The sequence below is a fragment of the Pinus tabuliformis genome, chromosome 4_1 (assembly GCF_031772625.1).
Source record: "Pinus tabuliformis cultivar Carrire ecotype Pingquan chromosome 4_1, CPIR1, whole genome shotgun sequence".
Taxonomy (NCBI): domain Eukaryota; kingdom Viridiplantae; phylum Streptophyta; class Pinopsida; order Pinales; family Pinaceae; genus Pinus; species Pinus tabuliformis.
Genome location: NC_142303.1, coordinates 193,764,597 through 193,780,544, shown reverse-complemented (window position 1 = coordinate 193,780,544; position 15,948 = coordinate 193,764,597). Strand labels below are relative to the sequence as shown.

At 38.9% G+C, this 15,948-nt stretch overlaps 2 pseudogenes; both read left to right on the top strand.

Moving 5' to 3' along the window:
* Window positions 1–5,572: 5,572 nt before the first annotated feature.
* Window positions 5,573–6,196, top strand: LOC149174874 (protein FLX-like 2 pseudogene; annotated as a pseudogene).
* Window positions 6,197–6,287: 91 nt separating this feature from the next.
* LOC149174873 (serine/threonine-protein phosphatase 5-like) lies at window positions 6,288–12,810 on the top strand (annotated as a pseudogene).
* The last annotated feature ends 3,138 nt before the right edge of the window (window positions 12,811–15,948 follow it).

The window sequence follows — 15,948 nt, the reverse complement described above, 5'->3', positions numbered from 1 at the left end:
ATTTTGTCGGCCAGATAAGTCGTTCTTGCGGACAAGACCGACCTCCCTAGTATCTGATGATATCTAGCGACAAGCAAACCAAACAAATTCTATCTTTCTCTAAATATACAATTTATAGATAAAGGCAAACAAGTGTTTTAGGCCTACCTTGGGTCCAGTGAAAGTTTGTGGAAGCCACGCTCCGTTGATCCAAATGAGCTCCCTTATGAAGAATTTGCAAACACAAACAAGCACACACATTAAATAGCACCTGAAAAACCAATATAATAAAGCATATTTATCATGATGATCAAGGAATTCACGAAACAAATCACATAAGACAATTTGTTGAGAAAAATGAATCTGATTGTATTAACTTTAATCAAAGAAGAACTTTACAACCTTAGTGCCTTGATGTTTTACAAGCTCCTCCCAGGGTCCAGCAAGAATCTCCTCTACTTTGACAAGTTTCACTCTCTTCCCAATGAAGCCAAAAGGTATGTAATCTCTCCTCTCAAGCTTAACTAGGAAGTCTCAATTCCAACAGCATTTACCCTAAAAAATGTTCAGCTTCTAACCTCTCTAGCAACTAGCCCAATGCTTTAATTTATAGTGCAATGGAGGGAAGTTACTAGGTCCACCTTCAAAGGGATAAAGCCCTCCTTCAAAGGGATAAGCTCCTCTCATCAAGGGATTAGCTCCTTTAGTTTTGGGATGCATGAACCACCTAGGAGCGAACCATCCACGTCAAGATTCCTTCTAGAATCATCTAGAATTAACCACAAGTGAGTTTTTAAGAATAAACTTGTGCCTTTTTTACTTTCACAGGGGTCCGCACCCACTCCTTTAGAGACAGAGCGGGCAGGTCCGCAGGTAACATGAACAAGGGGTGCGGGACCGCAGGTAACAGTAAGAGAAAGTGCAGAACCAGAGCTTTATTGATTTTTAAGGACTTTCTCTCATTTTCAAAGCTTGACATGAAGAGCTGAGGTTTGAGACTTGCTAAGGAGGACAGTATGAATGACAATAGACCCATACTGGCTGCAAATAGTCATGGTGACAATATTTTGTGTAACATGAAGACTTCGGTTCTGTGAAAATATTTTGTTAAAACTAGTGTAGTAATCACTGTTGGTAAGTATATATATGGTAGATATTAAAATATTTTTGTTTGTTTGTTAAGTTATTTGTGTTTTTTCAAGTTTGACTTGTGGCTTGAGACACTAGGATCTAGAGGCATTTAAGTTATAAAACTTCCCTCTTGGGATTGCACTCGGCTTGGGCCACACTAGCCTTAAGCTGAGTGTATTTTAGCGTGTCTCCTCGCCTAGCAGGGGTGCAACATCAGCCATGCTAACAAGGCAAAAACAAAAACAACTATAAATATTAACTATATATATATATATATATATATATATATATATATATATATATATATATATATATATATATATATATATATATATATATATATATATATATATATAGATATAATTCTTTTTTGTAAATCAATATTCTGTTCAACTATATATAAATTTTAACTATAGAGATGTATTTCTATTTTCTTATAGATATTTTTAATTTGTAAATAGAATTTGTTTGTGCTAATATCATAGTTTACTAATAACACATATCTAAAAAATCATAATTAATTTCATAATTAAAATATTTTTAATATATTTTATTTTAATTTTAATTTTAATATTTTTTAATTAAATTCAAAAATGAAATGAAAATAAATACTTTTGAAACATCACATTTATAAACTTTTGTCTTTACACTAGAACTAAATTGATTGTTGAGCACGACTGATGCAGGAGCATCTAGACCTGGCCAGCAATGTGACGGGGTGGTCACATGTTGTGGCTAATGCAAGATTGGAGGAAGACTTAGATGTTAAATTTGTATTAATTTCAATAAGGGTAAGTAGTTAAGAGTGGTCTAATTAGGAATAAATGGCAAGTGATCATCCCTGCATGGAGATCAAGCCAAGTGGTCTAGTTTGTTTAGATGTAGATAAGATTGAATTATAACTGTATAACTAAATTCTTCATGTGTGGAAAGAAGTAGTTAGATATGACATATTTATAACTTCTTTTTGAGATTTGCTGGAAGGAAGAGGCAGCAGGGGGGAGACAAAGAAAAAAAAAAGGACTCGAGGCACTTGTAAGCCTACGAGCAGTGTAGAAATTAGAAGACCGTGTCTGTTTCTTGCAGTATTGATTGGGGTCCTCTGGTTTTGATAGTTTCTATTGGGTTTTCTTTTTCTAGTCTCCTCTGTTCAGAGAATGGCTTTGCGACTGAAATTCCTACCAGAGGGTTAGGGAAACACCTGAGTATGCAACGGATTATGGCTGACTCCCTAACGATGCACAGCATTGAAAACGCACGAGAATAATTCAAACAGGACCATTTTTGTTTAGGAAACACATCTCAGAGGGAGAAAACATGCACAGAGACCTTATAAAAAAGATAGACTCTCAATCCTGAGAAAAGGGCTAAGAACAATAGAAGGATGAGGGAAGAAGTATGGAGGAGGAACGCACAGTTGGTAGGATTTTTTTTTTCTCAGTGTTTCTTATTTTCTCACTGAGACTGAAATCGAATTTGTGTTTGATGGAAGAAACATTATTCCACTGAATTACCAGAAAAATTGGTATAAATCTTTTAAAGGATTCTAGGACATACCCTGGTTTTGATTCAAAAGATTTTGAAGTTGTGGTTGTCGGTAATCCAATTGTTTACAAAGGAATGTGGTTGGAACATGCACTAGTTATGCAGGCTATCCTGCCTCTCATGACGGAGTTTAAGGTGGAAATTTGTATGAGTGTCATGCAGCCTTAAGGTTGCACCATTTTTGGTATCAGAGCAGGAAAAGATTTCCTATGGAAAGGAGTTTTTGCATGCTGAGAAAGAAGAGTGTGACCAGCCAAGGTGACAAATCTAGTAATGAGAAAGACTAACAGGAAAAAAAGACAAAACAAGCGTGTTTTGTGTGCAAGGGTTCAAAGGTTTCATAGGGAGAAGCAGGTCTTGGAAAAAGACAGAAGCTAACAATAGCAAGGAGGTAAGATAAAAAAGATGGGATGTGATTAATACTCCCAAGGAAAAATTGCAAAGGGCAAATGGCCAAGGACAATAGAGATCAAAGATAACAAGGATGAAAGATAGCAGAGAGAGCTGAGAATTTCATTCTCAAGGGAGATTTTAAATCTGAACACATAACAGAACAGAGAGGAGAAGAGTTTTACTCTCAAAAAAAGAATTTGTAGAAAGCAAATAATTTGAGACAGCCCATGCAAAATGCATGTGGACATGATCCTGCAGGAATCATAAAAAAATATATATGATGATATTTGTTTTAACTGAGTTGATAAACTATGATTGAAGGTTTTCAGTAGCAGGCAAAGGGAAAAGCATAGCAAAGAAAGCACTCTGAAGTGTCAGTAAACCTGAAGAATCGAACAAGAGATTGGATAGAGAGGACAACTGAAGTGTTCTCAAGGGAGAGTGAGAGCTTCCAGAAGCCTAGGAGGAGTAAAGATGTTGCTCAAGAGAAGGTTCTAGATAGAGGACCATGCTTACCAAAGGACTAAGCATGGAGAGTTTAGTGAGGTAAGATTGTAGTGAGGAGGACTTGTTGTTGCGGAGGCTTGTTGCAGTGGAGTGAGGAGCTCATGAAGAGAAGATGAAGAAAAAGATGATGGAAGGTCATTGCAGAGGTTCTCAAGAAAGCCACTATAGAGGGAAGGATGCCAAGACAAAAGGCATGAAGAGGATGAGTCAAGAGGAGCTTGACAAGCAACTTGCTGACATGAAAGCAAGATTGGAGATATTGACAGAGCTGCTACAAGACCTAGAAGACCAGAAAAGAGGATGGACCTTTCCACTAAAAGGAAAGAAGGTGATTTGGCACTCATTACAGATGAGGTGGAAGCAAAAGGAGATTGCCTTATGGACAAAGGAACTCAAATTCTTTGAGTCAAGGATAAGAATTGAAGATGCCACAGGCAAAATTGTTCAGAGGAAAATGCTTGAAGAAGCAGGAGAAGCAGATGAAGTTATCTGCAAGCCAGAGGAAGGAATATCTCTGGATGATGATGAGGAAGAGGTGAGATTGTGTGAGGGTCTCAAAAGTTCAGAAGAGAACTTGCATCAACATACTGAAATGTTAACAGGAAACCTTGAGGAAAGCTCAAGGAGATATACTGAAATGTTGACAGGAAGACTAGAAGGAAGCTCAAGGAGATATACTGAAATGTTGACAGGAAGACTAGAAGGAAATTCAGAGAAACAGGTTGAACTGGTGACAGAAGGTAAAACTGATGGAACCACGGAAACACAACCTTATGGGAAAGATGCAAATAAAGTAATTGATGTTCCACATAAGCTTCCAACATTGCATACACCGTTGTCAGAAATCTTGGCTACAATGTTACCCCTCGAAGGAAGTTCAGGTATGCAAGAAGGCCATATGAGCATCAGGAAGAGTGTTTTATTAGTAGAAAAGAATTCGTTAATTCAAGATGTAACATCTAAAAAATATTCTGTAGAGGATGTGCAACTTTCCAAGAGTAGCCTGAGAGAGACAGAAGAGGTCAAAGAGGGTTTAAATGACGTGGAAGTATTAGTTCGACAGGCAGGGGAAGACAAATCATCGTTTAATATTTCATTTGTTGGTCAATGGAAACCTGGCAGAAATGCCATCAAATGTAGTGATCAACCCTGTTCTGCTCCTGTGGTTTGGGATGCACATCAAGCTGGTTCCCTTGAGAAGTTGGCAGGTGGGGACATAAAATCAATTGAAGGAAGGGTTAAGTTGCCGACATCTTGTCTTCACGGTGATAGAGGTAATCTTACAGCCTTAAAAGAAACTCGAAATTTGGAAAATTTAACTTTGGGAAACAACAATCACCCTGTCACATCAGGACATTCTGATTCCACTGAGCTGGCTAATGTATCAATAACAGGGTTGCCCATAGTTGGTAGAGACATTTCTTGGCAGGAAGCATGTGGTCCTAGCTATTGTTCCTCTCCACCCAATGGCTCCTCAACATTGTTTTCAAGCGATTCAGTATCACCCACATGGAGTGTAGTTGACAGTCCTGGAAGAGAAAACTGCATAGAAGACGAGAGCTCAAAAATATTAGTGAAAGAAACATACAAAGGTGAAAAAGGACAACCAATGAAGATTGTCAAAGAAGTTCATGAAGAAGAGACTATGATTTCTGAAAACATAGTAAAAGATCATCATGTTGTCATGATGATAGGCATGATTGAGTCAACCATGGGAGATGTTGAGTTGATTAACTTGAAAAAGATACCTCAAGGAAGAAGACATGAAGCAGAAATTCACCTAGCAAAAGGCGGAAAAAAGGAAGAAGAGTTGACAATGACAAGAAGTCAACAACAGGATCAAGGAGAAGAAGAAAGAAGCTCTCATCAAGAAGCTAATGTATGGGAGAAGGAGCTAGAGCTACTGGAGAAATGGCTAAAAGCACCAGTACCTAATGAATACTGCAAGATATCTTCCACATTTCTTCCTTAGTCCTTGTCACAATCGACTGGGGGAGGAATTTGTAGAGACAAAGAGATGGCTGGTAGAGGTTGCATACCACCCCCTTTTGCTAGACACCTTCAACGCCTAGGCATGGGGCCTGAGATAGATGGTCCAGCCATGGGACCTCCTGCAGGTCATCATCCCTTAGATATGTTACCACTGCCAAAAGTGTTGGAACATAAGCTTACAACACAAAGTATGGAGATGCAAAGGCCTGCAACGGGAAATCAAAGGTTAGCTGCAACACATGGAGCTTTGAGACAAGATCTTGTTATGTCTCAACATGAATTGGAGCAATTTCATTCGCATATTGCAGCTATGCGAAATGATAAGGATCAACAAATTAGAAGTTTTTTGGACAAAATTACAGATATGGAGGCAGATCTCCGGGCTAGTGAATCTATCAAGGCAGAGTTGCAACAAGCTCGTTCTGATGTGCAGAGTCTTCAATCAGCTAGATAATATTTAAATGAACAAGTGCAACAGCTAAATCAAGAATTTTAGCAAGCCCACGCAGAAGTTCAGCCGATTCCTGCTATGCATACAGAAGTAGACAGCTTGAGGCAAGAGCTTCAACGTGGAAGGGCTGCATTTGAGTATGAAAAGATTGCAAGCAGTAAAGGAAGCAGAGACAGAGGAAGAAGTTCACAACTGTGAACCAGGGCAAGGAAGCGTTATTAGAATAGATGATGTGAAGAAAAAGCTTGAAAACTCTTTGAAGGAGTTAAATCAACACACTAAATTTTTGATGAAAGAAGAAAGTCCAGAACAACAAGTTGAAATACTGTTGAAAGGAGACACACAGTCTGAATGTGTGAAACAAAGGAAGATGCAGCTGGACAGCAGCAACCAGCTAAAGCAGGAAGGAAGAATTAATGAAGAAGACCAGCAAGAAGATCTATTGGAAACAAAGATTGAGAACATAAGGGAACTGATGTTGAAGCAGACCAGAAGGCAAAGGTTGGCAGCATCAGAAAAGGTGATCAGTCAAGTACTAAAAGATTTTCAGCAGGTTAAGAGAATTTGTCCAAATGATCCTGATGCCACCAAAAAGCTTGAAGAGACCGAAACAACAGTCAAAAAAATTAGATTTATTGAGGCCATCTCAGTGAATGATCTTGAGAATCATTCTGTTGTTGATTCCATTGATTTTCATTCAATAAAGGTAGAACACCAACATAGAATAGAAGGAGAAAATGTAACATTGGAATTTATAAAGAAAATGATGGATGACTTCAAGAATCAGAAAAATATACATAGAAGGTATGCATTTCAAATATTATTGCAAGTAAAGGATTTTCTGGAGGTGATGCCATCGCTGGTTGACATCAATATTCCGAATGGAAAGTAATTCACTGTTTGTGGTGACATCCATGGTCAATATTATGACCTTTTGAACATCTTTGAGATTAGTGGGCTTCCTTCGGAGGACAATCCTTATCTTTTTACTGGTGATTTTGTTGATCGAGGATCATTTTCAGTTGAAGTCATACTTGTGCTATTCGCATTCAATTTTATGTGTCCAACTGAACTCTATCTTGCAAGAGGAAATCATGAAAGCAGGAGTATGAACAAGATTTATAGTTTTTAGGGCGAAGTCAGGTCCAAGTACAGTGAAAGAATGGTTGATCTTTTCGCTAAAGTGTTTTGTTTCTTGTCTTTGGCTCATGTCCTCAATGACAAGATTTTTGTTGTTCATGGTAGTCTTTTTAGTGTTGATGGTATAAGACTGGATGATATCAAAGAAATTGTTCAATTCCGAGAGCCACCTAAAGAGGGTCTGATGTGTGAAATACTTTGGAGTGATCTGCAACCCTATAAAGGGGGTGGACCCAGTAAACGAGATGTTGGTTTATCTTTTGGAGAAGATGTGACCAAAAGGTTTTTCCAACAAAACAATCTTGAGCTGGTGGTCAGATCTCATGAAGTTAAAGAGGAAGGTTATGAAATTGAACATGATGGCAAACTTATTATGGTTTCCTCAGCTCCAAACTATTGTGACCAGGGAAGGAAGATGAAGCAGGAAGCAACTAACATGCAACCTAAATAGAGGAGCAGAGCATATGGACAACTCCAGGACAAAGTTTGGGATACAGGAGGAACTTTTTTTTCTTTCCTTTTTGAAATCACATGATCAAGAGACCATGAATGTTTTCAAGTGTGAGAGTCTGATGCAGGAGCATCTAGACCTAGCCAGCAATGTGATGGGGTGGTCACATGTTGTGGCTAATGCAAGATTGGAGGAAGACTTAGTTGTTAAATTTATATTAATTTCAATAAGGATAAGTAGTTAAGAGTGGTCTAATTAGGAATAAATGGCAAGTGATCATCCCTGTGTGGAGATCAAGCCAAGTAATCTAGTTTGTTTAGATGAAGATAAGATTGAATTATAACTGTATAACTAATTCCTTCATGTGTGGAAAGAAGTAGTTAGATATGACATATGTATAACTTATTTTTTGGATTTTCTGGAAGGAAGAGACAGCAGGGGGGAGACAGAGAAAAAAAAAGGACCAGAGGCACTTGTAAGCCTGCGGGCAGCGTAGAAATTCCAAGATCGTGTATGTTTCTTGCAGTATTGATTGGGGTCCTCTGGTTTTGATAGTTTTTATTGGGTTATCTTCTTCTAGTCTCCTTTGTTCAGAGAATGGCTCTGAAATGCCTGCCAAAGGGTTAGGGAAACACCTGAGTATGCAACGGATAATGGTTGACTCCCTAATGATGCACAGCATTGAAAACGCATGAGAATAATTCAAACAAGACCATTTTCGTTTAGGAAACACATCTCAGAGGGAGAAAATGCACACAGAGACCTTATAAAAAAGATAGACTCTCAATCCTAAGAAAAGGGCTCACAACCATAGAAGGATGAGAGAAGAAGTCTGGAGGAGGAATGCACAGTTGGCAGGATTTTTTTTTCTCGATGTTTCTTATTTTCTCACTAAGACTGAAATCGAATTTGTGTTTGATGGAAGAAACATTATTCCACTAAATTACCAGACAAATTGGTATAAATCTTTTAAAGGATTCTAGGACATACCCTGGTTTTAATTCAAAATATTTTGAAGTTGTGGTTGTCGGTAATCCAATTGTTTACAAAGGAATGTGGTTGGAACATGCATTGGTTATGCAGGCTATCCTGCCTCTCATGACGGAGTTTAAGATGGAAATTGGTATGAGTGTCGTGCAGCCTTAAGGTTGCACTAGCGGCGCCGGTAGAAAATACGCAGAGCTAGGGTTTGCAGCAGAAGATCAATGTTGGGTACCATGGAGAGGCGAGAGGGGGGGAGTTCCACTCCCTCTTATAGTCAGGCAGTCTCTAATCGATTCAAGAAACTACTGGGGGCTAAAACTAGGGTTTTAGGAAGAGGGAAACAGGAAAATAGAAGCTCACGGGTGCAGGAAGATACGCAGGAAGAAGTCATACGAGAGAAGTGAATAGGAGGAGATAATCAAAAGGCTGACACCAGAAATTTAACTGGACCATGTAAGCCTAGGGCAACCATCACACCCCGAGTGGTGTTAAGTGATCCAGTGCTACAATTGCATAGGGAACACATGGCGACTTATGTAGTTATTTGTAAATTCATGGGGTTATGGCCAACGGAGAAGGCTTTACATGCATGAATAAAGAATCATTGGAAACCTATGGGGGATATAGATCTGCACCTTGGATCTGAGGGTTTCTTCACTGTATTTTTTACAAACATAAAGGATGTAGACAGGGTGTTTGAAGGAGGGCCTTACTTCTATGTTGTTGCAGGCCTCTATATGCGGCCTTGGGTGATGAATTTTTTTCTAGAGCGGGATACATTCACTTCAGTCCCGGTATGGGTAAGGCTCTATTCCCTACTTCTAGATTATTGGCAGTCAGAATCATTAAAAGCCATAGGAAATAAATTAGGGCATTTTTTAAAAATATCAGAGGACACAATGCGAGGAAAGTACACCTCCTTTGCCTGTATATTTGTAGATATATACCTTTCTGGAGCTCTACTAGATGAAATAATTCTAGAATTTTTCAATGAAGAATGGGTGCAAGCAGTGGACTACGAGCATGTTCCTTTCAGATGCCGCAAATGCCATGAACACGGGCATCTATTCAGAGACTCCCCCTTAAAAAAAATGGAAATCAGAACTAAAGCAACCTCAGGGAAAGAAACTGAAAGCTTTAACAAAGTGGGGAGCAGAGGTAAAGGAGGAAGAAAGAACCAGAAGAAAGCCAGTGAGGAAAAGCAGTTTAGTCAGAATAGGTTCAAGGTATTAGAAGAAGAAGAGGAGCACGATAAAGCGAACCAGATACTGGAGGACAACCCTGCAGAGAAGGAAAAGGAAGATAGCATGGAGGATTTACCTGAAAACAACCAACAAAAGGAGGATGTGCCGAAAACTATGGAACTTGACAGGGACCAAGAAATGACTCCGAGCGAGGTGGGAACAAAGGATCATGAACTGCAGGATATTGTAGATAGGGAGCATCTAGATCTGGAAAAGTTCCTGGAGCAGGGAACTACCAAAGGAATGGATTTTCTACCTCAAGAGGAGTTTAATAGAGTGCAACAGCTATTCCTATGGAGAGCTCGGGCAAAAGGTTTGGGGGTCAAAAGAAACCATGATAGTCAGAATAACAAAGGGGATAAAGCAATGAAGGCAACATCGGGACTAACTCCTAGAAACCCAAGTAGGAAAAGAGGTAGGAGAAAGCAGAATGAGCTGCTTATAGAGTGTGGAAAACTCATGATCAATTCAGGTAAGATGAAAGACCTAACTAGTTACTCATTTACAAATCTTTCTTAATTAAACTCACAACATGGAATATTAGGGGTCTAGGAAGTAAAAGGAAATAAATAAATCTTAGCAATAGAATGAAAGAAGAAAATCTAGATATGATTTTCATCTAGGAAACAAAATGTTCAGTAGACAAAATAAGAGAGATACATAGCAAATGGATTATCAAATATGAATATCTAGAAGTTAAAGCAGACGAAGCAGCAGGAGGAATTCTCACACTTTGGAACCCTCAGAAACTTGGTATCCTAGATGCTGAAGCATCCAAGAACTATTTATTAGTGGTCATCCAACCTTTGGGGGACAAGGAAGTTTATTTGCTCACAAATGTCTATGGTCCATAAAATCCAAAAGATAAACTCAGACTTCTAACCTCATTGGAGGAGTTAAGAGGAAGACATCCAGGTATCCGTTGGATTCTGGGAGGAGACTTCAATATGATCAGGTCTTTATCGAGAAAAAAAGGGGGGACCAGATCACTAGGCAGAGATTCTATAGCATTTTAGAATTTCATAAACAACATGAAGCTTGTAGATACAAAGACAAGTAATGGCATCTTTACCTGGAATAATAAGAGGGGAGGAGCGTCTCAAGTGGCCTCTAAACTTGACAGATTCATTATCTCAGAGGACCTCATCCTCACAGGCCATAACTTGGTAGCAATGATACTTCCTTTTGGAGGCTCGAACCACTGGCCTATTCAACTTGAAGCATCCTTTATAGGAACTCCAAGAAATAGACCTTTTAGGTTTGAAAACATTTGGCTTACCCATCCTGACTTCATCAGCAATATTGAAAGATGGTGGACAGAAGATACGCAAGTTCAGGGTACTAAAATGTTCCTTCTACATCAGAGATTGAAACACGTCAAAAAAAGGCTTAAAGATTGGAATAAGAATGAATTTGGCAATATATTCGAAGCCAAAAAAGCAGCAGAACAGAAACTAAAGGAAATTAACCAAACCCTCATTGTAGAGGGCTTCACCGAGGAGAGTAAGGAACAAGCGGATTATGTTCAACAAGAATGGGAAGGCTTTTGTGAGCAAGAGGAGATTTTCTGGAAACAGAAATCAAGGGTACAATGGCTAAAGAAGGATAAAGTAATACAAGGTTTTTTCACAAATCTTCCATGGATCATAGGTCGCATAATAGGATTTCAAAAATCAAAGATACTCAAGGAAATCATCTCACTACACACCAAGAAATAGAAATTGTTCTGGTTCAGCATTTCCAAGGCATAGCCAAGGAGCCTCTCATAGACAGATCTCAATTTATCAAGGACTTCACAAAGCACATTCCTAAGCTAGTGACAAGAGAAGACAATTATAATCTTAACAGGCCAGTGAATGAAGAGGAAATCAACGAAGTCATCAAAGAAATGCAAAATGGGAAAGCTCCAGGTCCGGATGGTTTCAAAGTTGACTTCTTCAAAGCACGCTGGGAAATAGTCAAGCAAGATATATGCGATGTGGTGGAGGACTCAAGGAAAAACAAAACTTTTCTAAAGGCGCTCAACACCTCTTTCATAGCCCTGATTCCAAAGCAGAAGAATGCTATCACACCAGACAGATTTAGACCCATAGCATTATGCAACATGGTGTATAAAATTATTTCAAAAGTAATTGTGAACAGACTTAAGCCCCTACTCCCAACTCTAGTGTTGAGGAGCAAACTGGATATGTGGAAGGCAGGAAAATTCTTAATAACATCATACAAGTTCAGAAGGTGGTTCACTCACTTAAGAGCAATAAGCAGGCACGTATGATCATTCAGCTTGACCTAGAAAAGGCTTATGATAAGTTGAGCTGGGCTTACATCAAGGAAGTACTGATAGCATATGGCTTTGACCATAATTGGATAAGATGGGTAATGGCCCTTGTAACCACCCCAAGTGTTTCAATCTTGCTAAATGGCTCACCATCCAAGACCTTTAAGCCCTTGATAGGACTCAGACAAGGAGATCTTCTCTCACCCTTCCTCTTTATTCTCATGATGGAAGGGCTAGGCAATGCAATTAAATATACCAAAGGAGAAGGCAAAATCCAGGGTCTCAAACTCACTTTAAATGGGGATGCCTTGACCCATCAACAATTTGTGGACAACACCATGTTGTAGGGTACACCCATGATCAAGGAAGCTCAAGCCTTCAAACAAATCCTGAACGACTTTGCTTTGGCTGCGGGGACAGAGGTAAGCCTAAGCAAATCAAAAATTTTCTTTTTTAATATTGATATTGCTATTCAGAGAAACCTCACCAGAATTCTAGGCTTCCAAAGAGATATGCTACCCTCCAGATATTTGGGAGTACCTCTAACAAACAAACCTCTAAGCAAGGCAGTTTGGGAGCCGGTTACTAATAAACTACAGGACAAAATCCGGAAATGGACTAACAGGTCTTTGAATATAGCAGGACGGCTAGTGCTTACAAAATCTATCCTACAAACTGTCCCCATCTTCATGCTCTCAGTCCTTCCAGCTCCTAAAGGAGTAATGCAACACATCAGAAATATCCAAAGGGATTTTAACCCTAAACAAAGTCTTGGGGGAAAAACTATGGTGGAGATGGCTAAAAGAATCAGTTTCCCCTTGGTCCAAAGTATGGAAACAAAAATATGCAAGAAATTGGCAAGAAAGGGATTACATTAGGATGTCTAGACTCATCAAAGGCTCCCACATTTGGAACAAAGCTTGGTAGAATAGGGCCATAGTTCATAAACATAGTTTCTGGGAGATCAGAGATGGAAACCTCATTTGGTTTTGGGAGGATAATTGGCAACAGGAACGTAAACTGTTAAAAGAAAAATTTGTCAATCTCAAGAATGAAATTGATGACAAAGGGTTAATCAAATTAAATGACTTTTGGGATAAGAAAAGAAGTGATGGAAAATGGAGAAAATGGAAGAACCTAGTTTATAGTGATGACTCCCCATTGAAAGCTCAGGCAAAATCTCTTACAATTATTTTGGAACAGAGAAAGATTTTGATATCAACATCTTTAGCTCAACTAAGATGGGGTAAAAACAATGTAGGCAACTTTAACCTCAAAGAGGTCAAGCGAATAGCCCTTGGGCTCGACTTCCCAAACCCTAATAAGGTATGGAAGGACCTATGGCAGAACCAAAACTGGATGAAAATTAAATTGTTCATGTGGTTAGTGCAACATAAAAAAATTCTGACTTGGGAAAACCTCAGGAAAAGAGGGGTTGCTGGTCCATCCAGATGCTAGCTATGTGAATTACAAGAAGAAACTATGGAACGCCTTCTCAACCTATGCCCACTCACCTCCACCTTATAGAATTGGGTGGCTACAATCTTTAGACAAACAGATAGGGACATTGGCAATATCACCAGTACTTTGAAGAATTGGAGGAAAAATTTCTCTACAAATGAAATAATCAACAAAGCGTGGGATTTGGTTCCAAGCTTTATAATCTCGGATGTCTGGAAGGAACGCAACAATGGAATCTTCAAGAACAGGATTGGGTCACCAGAGAGCATCATGACTTAGATCATTAGATAGATCAAAGAGACTATAGGAACCCTTTTAAAAAACCCCCCTGATAACCAACCTCAAGATCAGGATGAGAAGATACTTCTAAATTTGGGACTACAGGGGCTTTCCCCCCAGGGCACAAACAAGACAGTAAGTCATATAATAGCTGATAAATAATTCTGGCAACCTCCACCTCAAGGTTTTATGAAATGCAATATAGATGGAGCCTCAAAAGGAAACCCTGGTATGGCTGGGTATGGAGGAGCCATAAGAGATGAAAAGGGTTTCATAAAACCCATCTTTCACTATCATTTGGGGAAGGTCACCAATAACATGGCAGAGCTCATGGCCACGGAACATTGCCTAGAAATCTTGAGGGACTCAAATTTACATAACATCATAATTGAAGCTAATTCCGAATTGATAATTAATTCAGTCAAGAAAATTGGCAACAGATCAACACCACACAAAGTGTCGAGACACTGGAGGTTACTGCAAATCTATCAACATATTCAATCCCACCTGCAAAACATGAGAACCCTTAGTTTTTTTTGTGTGCGCAGAAAAACCAACAGATTAGCAGATATTTTGGCAAACAAAGGCGTGCTCTCTTCCAAAAGCAATATAATATATGACTGGATAGGGACTCCCCAAGGACATTTGAGGGAAGAATGCTCCAAACAAGTGACCTTAGACAAAGAGCTCTATTAGAGCAAGGAAAATAAGTAGAATGAAGACTGAGGGAGACAAAGGAATTCTAGTCCACAGGAAGAAGCAGTGTATGGCAAAGCGCGAGCAGGAGGTCAGGTACCCCTCTAAAGTATGCATTTGGCCTTCAAGCTGGAAATTGCTCCTGGAACTTCATAAACTAATGGTTCTCAGGCCAGAAAATACAAACAGGATTAGGTGGGCCAAGGATACACTTATGGACCCTAATCACATAAATATTAGATTATGGACCCTGATTCATTGGGACATAGATTCAGATAAAAAGGAAGCAGTTTGGCGAAATCGCAGCAATCCCATGCATTGCGCATGCATAACAGCAAGAAAGCTAACAAGGAAACCAGACCCGAAATTACTTAAGCAGGATATTAATCCAGCTTCGGGTCCAAATCATTGGTTAAGCTCCATGCTAGTCGCAAGGCCTCATCGGGATCGCGCGCATATGGTGGATTTTAGGCAAGTAAAGTACTCGGAGGTTATCTCCCCAGATGGACTCGAAATGCTTGTTTAATATGGTTCATTGGGCTCATCGGGTCTGAGTTAGAGGTTAAGGGGTGGGCATGTTAGCCACCCGAAATGATTCTCGACCATTAGATCTTTGGAGGAAGATCGCACGGTCTACGGAGGACTGTTTGTAATGTTTTGTGGGCCCTCAGCCCATTGTTTGAGATGTGGTCTCGATAACAAAGGCTTTGGTTGGCCTGTCATATAGGTGGGCCACACCTCCTTTGTCTTTAATGTACATTATGTAACCTTTTTAGTTAATTGAATAGAAGGACCCACTCTCGCTTAAAGAAAAAAATACTTTTGAAATAAATCTCAATTTTTTACTCCAATTATTATAAAAAATATTAAATAGGTATTGATAGAAGTTAAATTCCTACCATCTATTTATTAATTAATCATAATTAAATTAAAATTCCTAAAAACTTACTTCCAAAATAGACACATATATCTACCTAATAATAAATAAAAACCCAATCCATCATATATTCAAACACTCGTCATTTTTAATTGAAAAAATAGTGTGTGGAACATTTCTCAAGTGTACATAGTCCAGCCCAGAATTAAAGCATAAAACTTGGACCAAATTTCTACACCTAAACGTTAAACCACATCCCATAAACTAAATTCAAACACATTACCATCCTAATAAACTTATAATACCAATTAATCAGTCCCTTGCATTCTTATCTGTCTAGAAGTCTGAGCGGTTCAAACAAAAACTAAACTTTCTTCTAACTTTATTGCCTATAAATAGTTTCAACTTACCAACCAAATTAATAGCTATCAACTGCGTTGCCACCTCTAGTAAACTAACCGTTTTATTTCTAATGATTCGCATAACAGTAGTCTCGAACTTTGATGCCGTCCGTGTTGCTTACATTTGAGAACACGTTAG